General features: G+C 42.3%; 1 long non-coding RNA gene across 1 annotated transcript in view; it reads left to right on the top strand.

Annotated features, from left to right (window-relative positions):
• Window positions 1–18399, top strand: part of LOC144772101 (uncharacterized) — a 99997-nt gene that overhangs the window by 14088 nt on the left and 67510 nt on the right. The window contains exon 2 of the long non-coding RNA XR_013599643.1: window positions 16123–16224. This is a non-coding gene — a long non-coding RNA (uncharacterized LOC144772101). The remainder of the gene's footprint in view (window positions 1–16122; window positions 16225–18399) is intronic.

Genomic DNA, 18399 nt, shown 5'->3' with positions numbered 1-18399 from the left:
TCTTTTGTCAAAATATAGCACCAGAAAGCAGATATTTGACCGCGTTCTCAATAAACGGCTCGCAAAAAAAATTCTGTCGTTTACCACAGGGGTTCAAGAACAGCCCAGGATTATTCTCAGCGAGAGTAACAGAGTTACTACAAATATATGATGATGAGGCATTATCTTATGTCGATGACATCTATCTAACAGATGATGACTTGGATACTCACTTGAAAAGAGTGAACACCATAATACTTGGGTTCGCAGCTGAGGGTTACAAATTCAACTTTAAAAAGTCAAGAATTGCCCATCTAACTGTCCTGTTTTTAGGATATGAACTATCAAGTGAAGGCAAAAGCCTGGCTGACAATTTCCTAGAGAAATGTGCTGCAATCCAAGCACCCAGAACACTAAAAAACTTACAATCAATTCTAGGTTTCCTAAATTTCGGAAGAACATACATTATAAAATATGCAGAGAGGGTCAAACTCCTCTATGATCTAATAAAACCAGATTTTAAAAGAATCAACTGGACTCAAAAACACACAGAAATTTTGAGATATTTACAAACAGACATGTTAGTTAAAACAAAACTACAAACACGCGACAACACACGCAACCTTGTGATTCGAGTCATCCCAGGAAGATGCGGATTCACATACCTGACCTCTAATGAGGGAGAAACGGTACCAATTGCATACAAATCACACTTGTACACAAAGGCTGAAATGAAATTTAGCCCAACGGAAAAAATTCTGACCGCGGTACAAACTGCTGTAGCGAAAGAAAGAGCCCTAGCACAAGGTAAACGAATAATAATCGTGACACCAATACCAGCCCTGGAGGCTGTAACAAAGGCAAGCATTCCGAATGCTAAAGCCCTACATCCGAGATGGATACAGTGGGCCAATTCCCTTGCTGCAACAGACGTGGTATACGAATTTGATCCTAATTTAAAAACACAAGAATTTCTCCAATATGAATTTGAATGTCCTCTGCCGACCAAAATTCTGCCTCTAGAACATTACGGCTGTATAATATATACAGACGGATCAGCACAACCCGCAGTTGGGGGTAAACATGCTTACAGTGCTGCGTGCGCAGTTGTTAAAGGTCGCTGGCACAAAGGAAAATTTAGACCACTGGTCCCAAAAACACAATCTCTAGGAGATTGTACAGCTCAGCGAGCTGAACTACTGGCATTTAAGATGGCGCTTGAAAATACCGATCGCGAATTCCCTACACTCATAGTGTGCGATTCATATTATTGCGTTCAGTCTTACAATGAATACTTGCAGATCTGGGTTCAGAACGGTTTTAAAGATGCAAAAGGTGGCACAATCAAGCATAAAATGCTTTGGGAACAAATAGTTCTTTTACAAAAGGAACTACAAAAGACTCACGTGATACATACACTGAGTCATCAACGTGATGGCGTTCACGTTGCAGGGAATTCATTGGCTGCTGAGGCCGCGAAGGCAGCTCTGCAAACGGCTTCCGTAGCTGCCATCACCCGGTCAAAAACAAAAATAGACAGCGAAATATTACAGGCTGTCTGCGCTACGGTAAAAGATGCGATAGAAACACTCCCGAAAGGCTTTCCAGTAAAGTACTCATACATAACTGATGCGAATAACGTTCCATTTGCACGAATCCCTGGAGTGGGGGATAGGGCTATTCCAAACATGGAACATAGGTTAGGACTCATTATAGCGGCACACGAAGGGCTTGCTTCTGTACATGCTGGCGTTTCAGCCACAGTATCATTATTAAAACAAAGATACTGGTGGCCGAGAATGAGAAGACAAACTAGGAACTATGTTCTAGAATGTGAAATATGTCAAAGAATGAAGGTATCAACAGTGAAACGACCAGCCCAGACGCCCCTTCTAATCTCAGATAAACCATTAGCCTGTGTTTACCTGGACCACTGCGGTCCCTTACAAAGGGATGGTAACTTTAAAATATCATGGTCGCAGTGGATTCATGCACGAGATTCATATGGATGTGGCCCCAGCGATCGGCTGACGCCAGAACTGTTATAAAAGATTTGCGAGTCTTTATCGGCACATACGCAATTGGCATGCTGCATTCTGACCAGGGTCCTGCTTTTAGCTCTCGAGCTTATAAGGAAGCCATGACCAGCATGGGCATTGCATTGCGGTACTCTTGTCCCTTTCATCCTGAGGGAAACGGAATCCTGGAAAGAAAAAACCGTGACATAAAGCAATCTATAACAGCAAAGGTATTAGGTTCAAGAGCTGGGTGGGTCAAACATTTAATAAGTGTCCAACGTAGTCTTAATAATCTGCCAAGAAATTCTCTGGGAGGTTTCAGTCCGTACGAACTATTGTTTGGGACTAGAATGTTAGTCCAGGACCTTGATAGTCAGACTTCAGTGGTTAAAGAAAAATGCTTTGATATCAACGATCGTTTGGCTATTTTACAGGACTTAAATGAAACAAGAAAAGACCTGAGCAACATAAAATTGAAACAACAGCCAACAACAACTGAAGAGAAACCACCTGTCCCAGCAAGGCCTGTCTGGAGTCCAAAAATCGGGGATCTGGTCAGAGAGAAGATCGTGGTAAAGAAGGAATTTGGGCCTTCTTACAGAAAAGCAGTTCCTGTCTTGTCTGTCAACGGGACAAGATCAGTAGTACTACCGCCCCTTGCTGGTAAAAAGGAGAACCGAGTTGTATCCATCGACCTGGTTAAACCACAATCATGTGGCCGATAACAAGTAGTAGGCCAAGTTGACTCCCAAGAAGTAGCAGAACACCAAAAGTTTTCTACATCCACAGAGGTTCAAACTGAAAGACTAATCACATTTGAAAAATCTACAGTGAATCAACAAGGACTATTCAACAAAGCAATGGAACTTGAACCTCTTAAAACCCAAATCAAAGCTTTACATCAAGAAATTCCATTCTACAGTGATGTAACCACAGACTATTCAGTTGAAACAAAACAAATTCCTAAAGCAAAAAAGGAACACAGAAGCAGTTGGAACAATTGACAGAACAGCATCCGGCTACTTCATCAACTTCGATGATTTTTCTGAGGATCCAAGTGAACCAGAAGTACAGCCGACAACAAAAACTTTTAAAGACAAAGCAAAGGAACTTTTTCATCAACTCAAAGAAACCTATCTTATTTCTCCATGGATTGAAATTTGGGTGGCACTAGGTGCATTTGTCCTCATACTTTGGCTCATCATGGTACTATGCTTGGGACATTTCATTGAGGGAAAATATGCTAAAATGGACACAGCAAGCCAGAATATCACCTTAGTCCTTAAACCACACACGTCTTCACACGTCGAGAAAAGAGAACTTTCTTCAGTAAACTTCACAGCCAATCCTATACCCGGCGGGGTAGCATGGGACAATACAGATTACGAAATATATGGCCCGGTTGAGATCCTGAAGTATCCACACCAATTTAAGATTTCATTGAGTGACTTTGTAAAACCAAGCACATTTGCTGATGATTGGGACTTTGAAAGTATTAATGATATGATGTCTGATCTAGTGATGTCAGCTAAATTTACAGAACGTGATTATTTGCAAGGTTCATCTAATTATGATGAGATGTTTTGCTACAACCACTATGGTAACCATTATCTGCATAAATCCTCTCAACCTAGAAATGTTTTAAATTATAACCAATGGGAACATTGTGCAACTCCACCAAAAGGCAGTTCAAACACATTTTATGATAAATATTCATACTTTTCAGGGTTTAACACAAGTAATGCAGAAACATTCTATTTCAAATTGTTAAATAAGACAGGAGTGAAAACCATGCTTACAAACACAAAATTGATATATTCGGACTCATTTTTTGAAAAAAGTAATACATTTGGTTTTGAGTTCTGGAACAATAACATTGATACGAAAACGATCTGGGGGACAAAAGATTGCCAAGTGCAAGGTGTAGAATCATTATTTAGAGCCTGCATGATCCCAGAACAAATTATATTTTTGAATGACACGATTCAACAGACTACCTGTCTTGGCCTAGCCAAAATCAAAGACTTAAACAAACCATCTATTCCAAAGCCAACAACAGACAGTAATAGCACTACGGATGTTGAGATAGACGTAACCCATATTTTAAACCAAAACAGAACACATCCTGATTGGAAACAATGGTTGATCTGGCCTACAGACACAAATAACTGTCAAGAAAGATTCCTGAACAAAATACAGGGGTTCACATTGACCAGGCCAGACCCTAGATACTCCCAGAGACAACATCCAGGGATTGTAACTACTTACAGTGTGGGAAAACTCTGCCTTCAATGGCTACATACATCCACACTGGCAGAAATTAAGCAACACCTAACTTTACTTAAAGAAGGTGCTGACTTGCGTGATTTCATTATGGGACCACGCAAACAGCGTCAACAACGTTTCATAGCGGCCTCTATATATGCAGCTTATAACGAAGCTTGGAAAGAAACTCAAATTGAGACAGCAGAAAAAATACGGGAAATTGACCGTATTAATTTGGAAAAATCACTTTCTGTTGTGGACAATGGGTTAATGACTCTGTCTTCCAGAATATATTCACTGGACAGTATTGTGTCTTCAGCAATCGATATAATAGAGCAAGACTTACTGATGTTACAACACGGTCAGTCTCAATTACGTTCTATTGTACAGCTTGGCTGGACGTTATAAAATCTGTGTTCAGGCTATGTGCCTTGGCGTTTAATCAACACAACGTCACTATTTAATACCTTTAACCTTACTGATAAACAAATCAGTTTGGCACAGAAGGGTGCTGACTATACAATTCTGAGCATTGAAAAACTTGAGAGATTACCATTGACAATGTCAGAACGACCTGTCATTGAATGGATAATACATGGGATAATAAAGATTCCGATAACAACTTTCCAGTTTCAATACTGCCAAAAATATATACAGGCAGGCCAGTATGAAAGGTTGGGTAAAGGATACATTAAGTCAACATGGAACTTGCCCTATACACACACATGTGTCAGTAATAAAGGACAGAGTGTATTTCTTAGTGGCAATAATTGTGCAAAATCACTATGTGGTATACTTCTGTGTCAGGGTATAAGTTTGTATGGGGCCTGTGAAGGGACTTCAAATAACCTTTCATGTCATCAGCTAGGCACCCCTGCAACACAAATAGAACCATTCTTTAAAAGACTTTCGAACGGGAGTTACATTCTAATTGTAGATCACAGATGTTGCAGCCTGCTGCCAGGAAAATCTTATCTCGGAAGCGTGACTACCAGGGTCATGTGCTGTGAAAGGGTATTGTTCCCGAATGATGCCCCAGACAGGGAGGCAAGGTTATGGCCCAGTTTGAAAATCTCTTCTATTCGAATTGATACTTTAAGCAGAATGAAGACTGTGCTCCTACAGACGCCAACCCAGTTGACGTCATCAAAAGAAACGTATGATCTCCAAGTTGCAAGGACAACGGCAGAGATTCATTCACTGTTATCAACAAATAGCCCCCTACACTTCGCAGAAATGCCTAACGAAATGTTAAATATTTCTGATACAAGTGGTATCGCTAGTGTAATTAAGACAGTTTTTTCAGGCGCTTTGACCCCATTCAAAGCCATCCTGGGTATTTTTTCTAACTTCGTCCATTCCATCTTTGGCGGACTTCCTCTCCTGTTGGGACTAGTAGCAGGCGTCCTATTTTTGCTACTTTTGCTTCGCTATGAAAAACCGTGTCACAGACATGACTCCAGCAACAATGGAAGAAACGATCCTAGCTAGTCCAATCATCAATTTTTCCCGGTGTGCAACGCGAGAGAGAGAGAGTGAGCGTTCCCGCAGAGGAAGCAGGCGAGTGGCGGTGAGCGGTGAGCGGGCGGTGAGAGGCAGCGGCGGCGTCCCCTTGCCTTTGCCTTTGCCTTTGCCCTTGCCTTTGCCTTGCCTTGCCGAGAGCTGGGAACCAAGCCGAGAGCCGAGAGCCGTGAACCGCGAGAACAGCGAGAACCGCGAGCTGCGGGCCGCGGCTGAAGCTGAGTGCTTCTCACGAGCCGTCTCTAAGCCGCGGTGCGCACAACATCTCGGAGCACTGCGGCTGTTGCAGAAAGCAGAAAGCAGAAGCTGAAAGCTGAAAGCCGCCGAGCCCCTCTGATCTCCAAGTCGTTAAACCGCGGCTTCACTGAGTAAGAGCTGCAAAATCGGAGCTCGGAGCAAGAGAGCCCGATCCAGTCCGTGACTTGCTGAGCTTACCTGAAGGCTGAGGAAAGCTGTGGAAAGCTGTGGAGAAGTCGATTGAAGCCCGCCGCAGTAGCCTGTCGACGGCATTCCTTCTTCAGCAACAGCGGTAAGCCCAGTGGATTCTTTGTGCCATTTGTGTCACTCTTCACGGCGGTGGTAAACGTAGGCAGGGAAACGCCAGGATCACGTTTCCTCACCGCAAGCAGCAAGCAGCAAGGAGCAGTGGGGGGAATAAGGCTGTGAGTGGCTGGAAGTGGGCCACATTAATGAAAGTGAAAATCGGGCATTAATCGGTACCAACCCGGTATCATTACTGAGTTCTGACACAACAATAGAAATCTAACTCCAGACCTAGGGCAATACTCGACCCTATTAAATACCTATTAAATACCTGGTAAATCTACCCTTCAAAAAGTGTCTTTTAAAGCAGCACTTACCATAACTTGCACGATACACCTCGCTAGTCTCCGCAAAAAACGTATCAGCACCTCGCTATCCTCCCTGACGGCAGCTATTCCTATTAGAGGGGTAGATAGGCTTGGGAGGTGGGGGAGTGCAGGCGGAGTTGGATTGGAGGCACAGTGGTGGAGCGGGCTCGACGGACACCAAGACACCAAGTCATCAAGGTATCAAGGCATCAGTCTGCTAGGTTTTCTACCTAATAGACCTCAAGAATGAGATCTGGAAAACCGCGTCTCAATATAAGTGCAAGATCAAGAAAAGACGAAGAAGACCAGATCCAGGGCTCAAATAAGCCAATTAAAAAAAGGAAGAGGATGGCACAACAAAGAAAGAGACTAGTGTCGGCACCTGAGCTATCAACCCCTAGCTCAAAACAACGTAAAATAGGGATTCAAAAATTCTTTTCTCCTAAGGACCTCATGACGACAATTCATGGGCAAACGCAGGAACAAGTCCTCCAATCAAGCCCGACCACATCGGCATCATATATAAAAGAGGATGTGCAACGTCAATCAAGTAGTACAAAGGAGAAAAACAAGGATTCTAAGGACACTCACAGTGAGAGTTGTCCTATTAACAAATCATCTGACAAGAAACAAATCTCTCAGTCTCCAGACAAACAAAAATGCAATATTGGCTGCGGGAATCGCATCGTGGTAATAGCCCAAATAAATAAGAGCGCTTCCCAATCCTATGAAAGTGATAAGGAAATAAAGTCCATGGACCAGGGTAAAGTGGAAGAAGTAATACCAAGGAATAAATCGGTGGCGGGCCAAACCGCCGCACAGGAAGACTCATGGCCAATTTCTTTCTCCCTACCTGACGACATAAGCTTGGACATACAAACAGGAACGGAAAACATCAACCAACTACAGTTACAAGTCCACCTAAAACCCAGCCTAGGTACACATGACACCTTTAGATCTCAAGATCATGTGAAAAATGGACCTGGGTGCAACGGAAGACTGGAATCTACACCTTTACACCCAAAAGCCAACCCCCTCGAATGGGACAATGACCGAAATAAAAATACAGGAAGGAGCAACAACATTATAAACCAGGAATCTCCAATCACGATATCTTCAATGAGCAGGACAGACGTAGATTTAGATGTCCAGGAAGCATCGCCCAAAGAAGAAGACAAGACCCCATGGAGTAAATCACTTCTAAACACCTTAGAGCAGGCAATCAAAGCTCTGAACTTCCAGTCGGACAAAATGGACGTCCAAATCGATTTAATAAATCTCATAGCGAGCCACATCTCTGGCATAAACATCAGGCTAGACCACATGGCAACCCTACTTCAAGGGAAGGCTGACAAAGGACTGTGTACAGAGATTATCCAACCAAGCTGTGTTTGTGGCAAACTAGTGGATAATTTGTCAAATTTACCATTAATATTAAATGACATACTAAGGGCTGTCCAGTCATCGATGGATATAAAACATAACTCCAAAACTCCGAGCAACATCGAGGCAATAAAACCAGACGTGGGAATTGGAAGCCATCTCATAGTAAGAGATTCCACTCAAAACAGCTATGTAGAGGAAGAAATAAGCAAGCAGTGTAAAGAAAAACCTGACAATGATCCAGGTCAAAAAGAGGAAGCACAACACGTAATGACCCAGTCTAAAGACAAGCTAACAAAAAGACAAAGGAAGCGAGCAAGGAAAGGGAGGACTCAACTTAAATTCCAACCTTCAACAGATTTGCATACCTATCCCATTTTTCATCACACCGCTAATAGGAAACAGAAACCAGCACCTGAAGTAATTGCATCAAAACACAACAACACGCCCCTGGTCCAACCAAACCAGTCAAATGCTGTGAACGGGACCAGCCTGAGTATAGAATCTTCACCCCTCCAATCCTCCTCAAAACCAAACCATACACAATGGGCCATACAACCGAAAAGTCAAATACAGAAAAAAGAAAATTCCCCAAGAACCCAGGATAAAGATAAGACGAAAGAGGAGTCTGATGAAAGGGTCTTAACTGAAGAAGGCAGTGTAAATCACACAGTAATGATCCACCAGGCAGATGAAACGCAATCACTCCATGTCAAATCAATAAATCAGGAATTAAGGCATCAAAATGGTCCAATCTTTGTGGATACCAAACAAAATACAACAGATAAATATAGGCATAGTCAACCTATAAAAAGAGTAGATGAAAAGGAAAACAAAAGATCACCAATAAAAATAAACTTAAACGAAGATGGACGAACCTGCAGCACTTACCAAATAAACAAACAAACAATGCGCATACATATACCACAAAACCCGATCATTGCCAAAAACACGGACAGGACTAATGAACCAACCGCCCATCTGAGAAGAACAGATGGTCCATTTGAAGATCTAACAATAAAAACATTAAGTCAAGGGAGAAGAATAATTACAAAAGGGGAAATAATAGTAAATTCAAACCCAGAAGAAGACATTCAAGCTAAAATGAGCTCACAATTAAAAGCAGAAACAAATAATAAACTGTCATTTATACCGGAATACCAGCCATCAGGTCCACAAGATTTTCTGAATAGAGGTAACATAATGAGGCTATTAAGAGAAATTCCAGAATTGAACGGCATAGAATCTCAGGACCTCTTGTCAGTAGAATTTAGGAGCATCAAAAATATGCCAGAGGTAGAAGAGTCCTTAACCTCCTGGTCAACTAAAGAAATAGTCAATAGAATACTTGAAATGAGTTTGTCATTTGAAGCCTGGGGCATCATACTGAGGCGAGACGATCGGAAAAAATATCCATTTCCACTTTTAAAAACTTTAACCTTAAATAAAAAGACAAAGGCTGAGGGGAACAGCCAAAAATCATGCTTAAAAGGTGCGTGTGCGGTATCTCCGAAAAAAAATACACCTCAAAATATACACGAAAATGCAGCGGCTCCAATAGGTTCCTGTGAACATGCAACAGATTGGTCCTGGGTGGCTTCGGCTTTGAGCAAAAAATGCTCCTAACAAGACGAGCCACTTAGAAAAAGACATCATGCTACACCCACGGTCAACAGCTGACAAACAAGAGGAATCCATTGCTGCAAATCCACACACGTTCAGCCTCTGTTCCTGGAACGTACATGGCTTCAACAGCTTGTGTCATGACCACGAAACTGTAAACTTTTTGGATCAACACGATCTAATACTACTACAAGAAACCTGGAACCTGCGCCAAATCTCCATCCCGGGATACATCGAATTTCACGTCCTCGCCGAAAAACCCTCTAACTTTGGCCATCCTAGAGGAGGTTTATCAACGTATATCGCTCAACAACACAGATGGCATACTGAAGTAGTAGACTCTATGGTTAACTGGATACAAGTAATAAAACTCACGGAGAATTTGGGGGCCGGTACAGGCCCTCGTAATCTACTATTGCTCAACGTTTATGTTCATCCGGACAAGAAGGAAAAAAATGAAAAACTGATTACTTTACTCACCTTGATCAGGGCCTTGCAAATCACTCATGAGAAGTATTCTATGATTATATCAGGTGATTTTAATAGCAACCTAACAAAAGATGACAAGATAATGCAAGTTCTTGAAGAACTGGGCCTTTCTATTATAAATAAGAAAGTCAGTGGGAATAGTGGTATACCTATAACCTTTCTAAGCGGTAACCGAAAGTCAACAATAGACTTCACAATATTGAGCAACAGCCTGTTACCAACGGTGAGTGCTTTTTCAGTGGAGCAACGTGTGGAAAGCGACCATTTCCCTCTAATTACCAAAATGATAATGTTGGTTACAAAGACGGAAAAACAAAATACCATCATCCAGTACACTGAAAAATTTAATTTACGTAAATTAAAATGGAGAGGAAAGGATATAAAACCAACAATGGAGAAAATCAAAAAGGAACTGCTAAGTTTAACACCGGAAGAAAAAGGAAATCAGGTAAAAACATGGGAACACCTATGCGAAGCAGTAACAAGTATTCCCCCACGTACAAATCAAAACCCAACTAGATTCAATACTAGCAAAAAGCCTTGGTACACTACTACCCTGAGGGAAGAAAAAAGAAAAATTGCACGTGAAGTCCGCAAGCAGGCATTATTGATAAAAAGTGGAAAAAAATCAAATAAATCGGAATTGAAAGTTATGCGAAAAAAATATAAGAGCATGCTAAGGAGCGCAAAAACATTGTACCAAGAGGAAATGTGGACTAACTTACTAATAGCTAGTAAACACAAAAATGCCAGTACATTTTGGGGTATTATCAATAAATTGACAAGGGTGAATACCTTAAAACAGGAGGCAGGTATTGGAGAAAGTATATGGACCCAGCACGTTGAAAACATGTTCAGCGACAGGACGGGAGGTGAAAAAAGGCACTGTAAACCGGAATGCAAAGTATGTACTAGAAACGGCAAACATGCAGAAAATTTGCTGGGAATAGGAGGTAATACGCCAGGAGACAAGCAGAAGCAAGTGTTGGGTAGTGGAAACGAGATCAACCCCGAAAACCCACACTTTAGTAAATTAGAAAAAATAGTGAATGCCGCGACCGACTCCCTAGTAACAACAGACCAGCTTAAAGACAAGATAAAACGCCTGAGAAAAGAGGGTGCAGCGGGTCCAAACGGGCTCCCAAATGCTATTTTTAAATATTCGCCTGAATTTTGGGCAGAATATTTAACTCCACTCTTTAACGCAATCTACAACCAGAACAAGCCACCAAGATCCTGGAAAGGGAGCATAATTCACCCCATTTTTAAACAAGGTGACCACAACGAGCCAGGGAACTACAGGCTGATTTCGCTAACGGATGTTGAGGCAAAACTATATGGATCATGCCTATTATCTCTCCTTCAGGACTGGATGGAAGATACGAACATAATACCAATGTTCCAAACTGGTTTCCGGCCAAGGATGAGTACATTGACAAACTTGACAACCCTGGCGCTCTTGAAGGAAAAAGCTGTAAAAAGGGGGACGAGACTGTATGCTTGCTTTATAGACCTCCGAGCAGCCTTTGACAAAGTGAACAGATCCCGGCTATGGGAAAAACTAAGATCATGGGGTATCCCGAAGAAGCTATTAGAGGCAATCATAGTCCTGCATAGCAACACCTGGGCTCGAGTAAAACTGGGAGACGGTAGCAGCGTAACGGCCGAAATAAGAACACAACAGGGCCTAAAACAAGGCTGTGTACTGGCCCCAAGTTTATTCAACCTGTACATGGCAGACATTGTCAACCACTTTGAGATTGGGGAATGCCATCCACCCCTCATGTCAAAAATCCCAATTCCCTTCCTGCAGTACGCAGACGATATTGTTGTTCTGAGCCAAACCCCAATAGGGTTACAAAGATCGATCAATAACTTGACAACCTATTTGGAGCACGAATGCTTGGAACTGAATAAAGATAAAACCAAGGTTGTCCGCATTGTGGATCCAAAAAAGCGAATATTCAAATGGTATGCAAATAGCTCCCCAATAAAGGAGGAAACTTCATACAAATACTTAGGTTTGAAATTGGGGCGAGGGCCGACGAACAAAGAACATAAAACTGAGCTAAAAGCAAAAACACAGTCTCTGATCTACGCATACCGGCAATTACAAAATAAACTAAGTTGTCCAAATTATTCACACCTGCTGAAAGTGATCAAAGCTCAAACCCTACCATCCTTATCATACGCACTGGCCACCTGGTGTGGCAAAGAAGCAGGGCTGCTAAACAGCCTACAAACAAAAGTATATAAGGCAGTACTAAACCTTCCAAAATCAGCAGCTCCGGCGCAGGTTCGCCTAGAATTTGGCCTTTTAAATCAAAAATTCCGCAGTATGGGAACTTTTGTGAAACTCTGCAATAAAATACGCATGTCGGAAGCCAACACATTGGACAACCTGTGCTGGAAAGAAATCGAAGCTCAACAGAAACAGCAAGTTCCAAACAGTTGGGGAGGTTACCTGTCTCAATCGCTAATCTGCATAGGAATTGAAGAATCCTGGGACATGAGTCCAGATAGAGCCACTTTTGACAAAATTGTAAATAATGCGGTCAAATGGGAATCCTATCTGGAAGACAAGATAACTACCGCAAAAAGACGACACGGGTGGACTGTGATAAACTCATACACCGGGATAAAACCGCAATCCTACCTAGAAAGCCATTTTAATAATTCATTAAAACAAAGATATACAAAACATCGACTGGGCCTTCAGTTCTCAAAGGACCTGCTACCAGCCTGGAAAAACTGCTACTCCGACCCCCACTGTCGCCTATGTGGATATCGAAATGAAACACTACCGCACTTACTGTGTGTGTGCCTGGCACTTAAGGCCTTGAGGAGACGGCTTTTAAAGAACATTTTTAACAAACTGAATATTCGGACATGTAGGCAAGCCGTAATCCAATGGCTAGATGGATCATGTCCTATGCTGGCCTGCAGGGGGGTCAAATATATGATGAAAGCCCAATCTCTCCTGCAGCAAGCTGACCTTGGAATTATACCACCAACTTGAAATAATTGACACTTACTTGCCTCTCACAAATAGTTTTACTTGCTAATTTTTAAAATGTGTTTTATGTACCAAGTTGATCTAGATGCATTTTGTAATGATTTTTAATAATTTTATACAATAAAATTGACTTGACTTGACTTGATCCTAGCTATCCGCTACCGGGACCGCATAACTAAAGTCCTTGGATTAGCACGGCTACGAGATTTAAATATGACCTGGTTTCTTTCATTCAGACCCTTGTGGCAGAATTGTGTTATGCCTGTATTAAGGTGCATTTTTTGAGCACTTATCTTCTGCTTAAAGTAAAACTATTCTTAGAGAACAGAATACTTCTATTTTTAGGTACCTCTAGTAAACGTTACCTCGACCTCTAGGTTGTTTACAAGTAGAATTATATTTTATGTGATGAAGTGGTCTCGCAATTTTTCTTCTGTATTAAGAGCCATTTCATGTGTTATTTTCGCAAATCATTCAAGCTGATATAATAATGTGCATCCTCTTTGAATGATTACACTGCTTTAATGCATACAGTAACTATACTCATTTTCATGTATTGCGCAAAACCATTTTTTAGGTACAAATTAATGTATTTTGGGGTGGTTTCGTGTACACTTACACTATTAAGTTATGTTTACTATGCTTAGATTAGTAAATATGGACATAGATTCCGTGGAGTGGGTGTAATGTATTTACTATGGGAACTGTATCGATATTCCTGTTTCTGACCCTTGTCCGGTTAATAAATAACTAGTGGCCATACAACGGCACAGAAACCCGTTTTCTGATAAGGTCATAGCGCATGCTATCACATTAGGCAAGCACTATCCCTCCAGCCCCCCTAGAAAGCATACCGAGTTCTCAAAACAAATCAAACCTCCAGCAACCTGGGAAATCCCCCGCAGCTATTGTTTTGATTTAGCCAAGAACTCCAGTAAAGAATGTAAGAACGACCAGTTCTTATGACATCCTTATTGACGTATTTATGTCCATCCTTACGTCAATCTCGGCACCTCTCAGGTATAAATAATACCAACATTGCCCTAAGCAAACACACGGTGGTGACGAGATTGGAGCAGCGCGACTTGCCGAGGAGCCCAGCTGATGCAGAAAGCCCACGGACGCTGCCCCTCCCTTTTGACGCGCTGAGAGAGAGACGCTGCCTTTTCTCTTCCCGAGAAATCCAGCTCCGGCGTTTCCAGCCGCCCTCGCAGGCAGCTGGGATATCAAGTCCTGAGATAGAGATACCAGCCCTCCAGCCTTCTAATTCCCAGGTACTGAACTGAATAACCCCTTACAGAGAATTCTTGAGTCAGACCCTTGGCAAAGCAAACTTAACTTAAACTGCTACTTATCTACTCCCGCCCTCATATTAGGCTTAGGGCAGGTACACCGGGGTAGGCGTAGTTAGAAGCACCAGTTGAGTACGATTAGTCAATGTATATATGTATGTATCTATTTTATCAATTTTAAAGTATCATATGGCTAAGAAACCATATCAATGCTTTTACAGTATTATTTTATAATTCTGCTTTTACTGTATGCACTGTACTTAACTATAAGTATTGCAATAATAGCGATTCATTTCTCTTGTACGAGAAAAGAGACTGATCAATAAATAACACCTTTTTATTGAACACGCCCGTCTCTTCCTTTTCTCTACAATCTGGTGAAACTAAGAATGCACGTACTGACTGAGTAAAATAAGTCGTCTTTTGTTTTCACACGACTCTAGAGATATACTCTTGATTAGGGAGAGCAAAGTTGTCATGTTCTATGGTTGTCAGAAACTAAATCCCTTCTTGTCTATCCAGGGAGGTTAAACTCCTCCTTGCCTATTCTAGAAAGTTTCTAGTGAACTCTGAGCTAGCTGGCACACATAACTTTAAGTCTAATATCGTCAGTAGAAGACCTAGTTAACCACAGTCCTACGTCTATACTATTGAAGATATTATTCCAATGCGCAAAGCCTATTGGGAAAATAGGAACTACACTACACTTTGGTCAACTTATTTGCCAGAGAGGGCCTTGAAACAGGTACAGCACTCACACTCCTATTTCATGCTTCTAAAATTGTACCCCTAAAATCTTATGATGTCATAAAAACAGCACAAGTCATTTGTGAAAAGACCTCCGAGGACACCCGCCTTACCTCTCCCACTTTACCGAGCCCCCTTTGACGGACTCTTTCCACAGATCCTCTGACACATCTGTTTTTTTTGCAGAGACCTTGGCACGTTCCACGGTATTGCTTTACCAACACTTGACATTCTTATCATGCCAAAGACACATTGCGTATTGTACTGATGTCTGTCACCCTATCTACATCTACCATTTTTAAGGACCCATGGCAAACCTCTTCAGATGCAGAAACCTACCTTCTACCCATATTCATTCATTGATAACTTTATTTCTGCCACCACGGACCATAAAAGTGCAGATAAAATACATACATGCAATGCACAGAAGATAAATAAAAGAATAAATAACATATCCAGTAAAATTGAGAGATATAAAATTTAAATAAACAATTAATAGTTATCGAGATGTGCAATGAATACAATAATATAATTACACTTGATCTTTACAAAAATGTTCTTCGTCTGTTCCACATACCAGTTAGGAACCGTGAGACAGCGAAGACAATTGGGGGATAGGTGTCGTACTTTAAAACCCTGCACGCTTGGGCACATTGACTGAAGCCAACATTTGCTTATGGTCTGATAAGCAGGGCAAAAGAACAGGACATGGAATACATCCTCTAGCTTATATTTACAAGCCGGGCACACGGTGTTCTCTGTATTAGCCCATTTACTGGTTAACGCTCTGAGTGGAAGACTGTCGATCCTAAACTGTAAATAGAGTTTCCTCGCAAGTGGGGGATAGATTACGTCTAAAAAATCCTCAATTTTTGATTCTGTTTTTACTTGGAGGAACTCTACTGTTAATCCTCCCACTGTTAATCTTCCCACTGTAGTGCATCTATGGAGAGATGATAGGTTATAGTGCCTAAAGTGGTGGACCAGCGCTGTCTTGGATATCCCTGGACATGTTTCTTCGGGATTGTCCCACTGCTCAGGTAAGCCAATCCTATTACTAAGTACCTTAATATGTAAAAGCCATGGAATGTTCTTAGTTCTTAACGTAGCCCAAACCTCTAAGAATTCTTTTTTATAGACGACTAGTTCAGGCACAGACCATAATCTCTTCCAATACATCAAGGGGCGTAATGCTACTACCTCCTCTATAGGATCTAGTCCCAAGTCCATGTGTAGGGGAACAAGCGGCGTACTGGCTGGTAAGCCCAGTAAATTCCTCATGAAGGTGTGTTCTACCTTCATGAGGCTGGTTGTTCTTTGGTGTCCCCATAGTTCCGCCCCGTACATAGAAGCCGTTCTGGCCTGAAGTTTATACATTTCTATGACCGATACCGCTGGCTTGAATTCGGAAAAAACCTAGGGGCCGCCTTTGCTGACTGGAAACCCCAGTCAAGGTGTTCTGTCAAAGTAATGCCTAGGTACTTAAATGTCTTAACTCTTTTCAAAGGAGTTCCATTCAAAAGTGGATTTGGGCGGGTCTGCCTTGGGGGATTAAGAATCATAAACTTGGTCTTATCTAAGTTTATTTCTAGACAACACAATGCACAGAATGCGGCAAACCCATCCAGGGTACGTTGGATACCCATTGATGTTTTGGACAACAGCAAAGTGTCATCCGCAAACATCAATGCGGGTACCCGACCAGAGGCTAGCCTAGGGGCGTCATTATCATTTACTCAAAGGAGATGGTCTACTAGCCCATTTATGTAAAGACAGAATAAGGTGGGGGCCAGGACACACCCCTGGCGCACCCCCTTCTTCACTGGGAAGCAGGCCGACAGTTCTCCGTACGTCCCACACCTGACTTGGGCGTAGTTATCAGTGTGGAGTCTAATTTGGACATTCAATAAGTGGATGGGTAAGCCCAGATCAAGTAATACTCTCCACAGCTTATCCCTCAGCACTAGATCGAATGCGGCCCGTAGGTCGACAAAAATGAGGTAGAGGCTGCCACCCTCCAACCTCACCATTTTTCAAAACTGTACCTGGAGCCTAAATATCTGGTTTAGGGTTGAGATACCCAGCCTAAACCCAGCATGCAGAGTACTCAGAATATCATTTTCCTCTATCCACCCCTGAACTCTGTCTAAAATATTCCTTCCCATCAGTTTTTGGGTGGTGTCTATCAAACTGATATGCCTATTATTAGACGGCATTAGGGGAAAGCCTTTGTTATGGATAGGGACTATCTCCGCTCCACGCCAGGTATCAGGCGGGTCCATGCCCTTAAGTATTGCATTAAATAAAACACCCAAGTATGATGCCCACATTTTCGGTTGAGACCGAAATAAATCCCCTGGCAGCTTATCTAGGCCGGGCGCCTTGTTAGGTAGGAGTTTAGCTAATGCAATTTCAACCTTGCTTAGCGTAATGTCCAAAGACCCCTCCAGCCGATACTCATGAAGGGGTCCTGGGGTAAAAAGCGACGGATCCTCTTCACCAGAATATGCATATAGAGCTCCCAAATGGGTTTCCCAGACCGCAGCTGCATTGTTCGGTACAGGAGCTGATCCACCCTCACTCACCCCAGAGCTGACAATAGTCCAAAATGATTTAGAGTCCCTACGTGAAAGAGCTTCCCGTCTATTTACCTCCCAATCTTTCTTTTCCCTATTTATGACCTGGTTATACTTCAGCCGGTATTGCTTAATGCTTGGTTTGTCCTTTGCTTTTATTGCGGTTAGCAAGTCTTTTTTTGCTTTCCGACAGGTGGTGTTGTTCCAGGGATGGGTTATAACTGGGCTTGCCTTCATCCTTCCCTCGGGGTAGAACGCATCAGACAGTTTAACAACCAACTGCTTATGAATTTCCAAGGGCCTAATCTGAGAAACTTGCTGGGAGTCCTTCCCCATCTCTCCCATTTCTATCAGCTGTGGTAGAGCCTGCTGATATATACCTGCAAGTTTAGTTGGAGAACCCTGCAAGTAGGACCATTTAACTCTCCGCCTACTATTAGTTAGCCGCAGAGGCAGTTGAGCAGCATTGGGCTCGGGGACGGGGTTAGACAACCCAAAACTCCCGGGTTTCAACGTCAAGACCAGGGCATTGTGGTCACTGTCTTTCCTCGGGTATACCCTGAAGTCTAGGACCGGTCTTTCTGATTTTGTCCTCCCGTTGCATGCCCTCAAAGACATTGAAAGGGAAAGAAAATTAAT

Source organism: Lissotriton helveticus, chromosome 8 (genome assembly GCF_964261635.1).
Source record: "Lissotriton helveticus chromosome 8, aLisHel1.1, whole genome shotgun sequence".
Taxonomy (NCBI): Eukaryota; Metazoa; Chordata; class Amphibia; order Caudata; family Salamandridae; genus Lissotriton; species Lissotriton helveticus.
The sequence above is the reverse complement of the archived record's forward strand: the minus strand, read 5'-3'. Positions and strand labels throughout refer to the sequence as shown.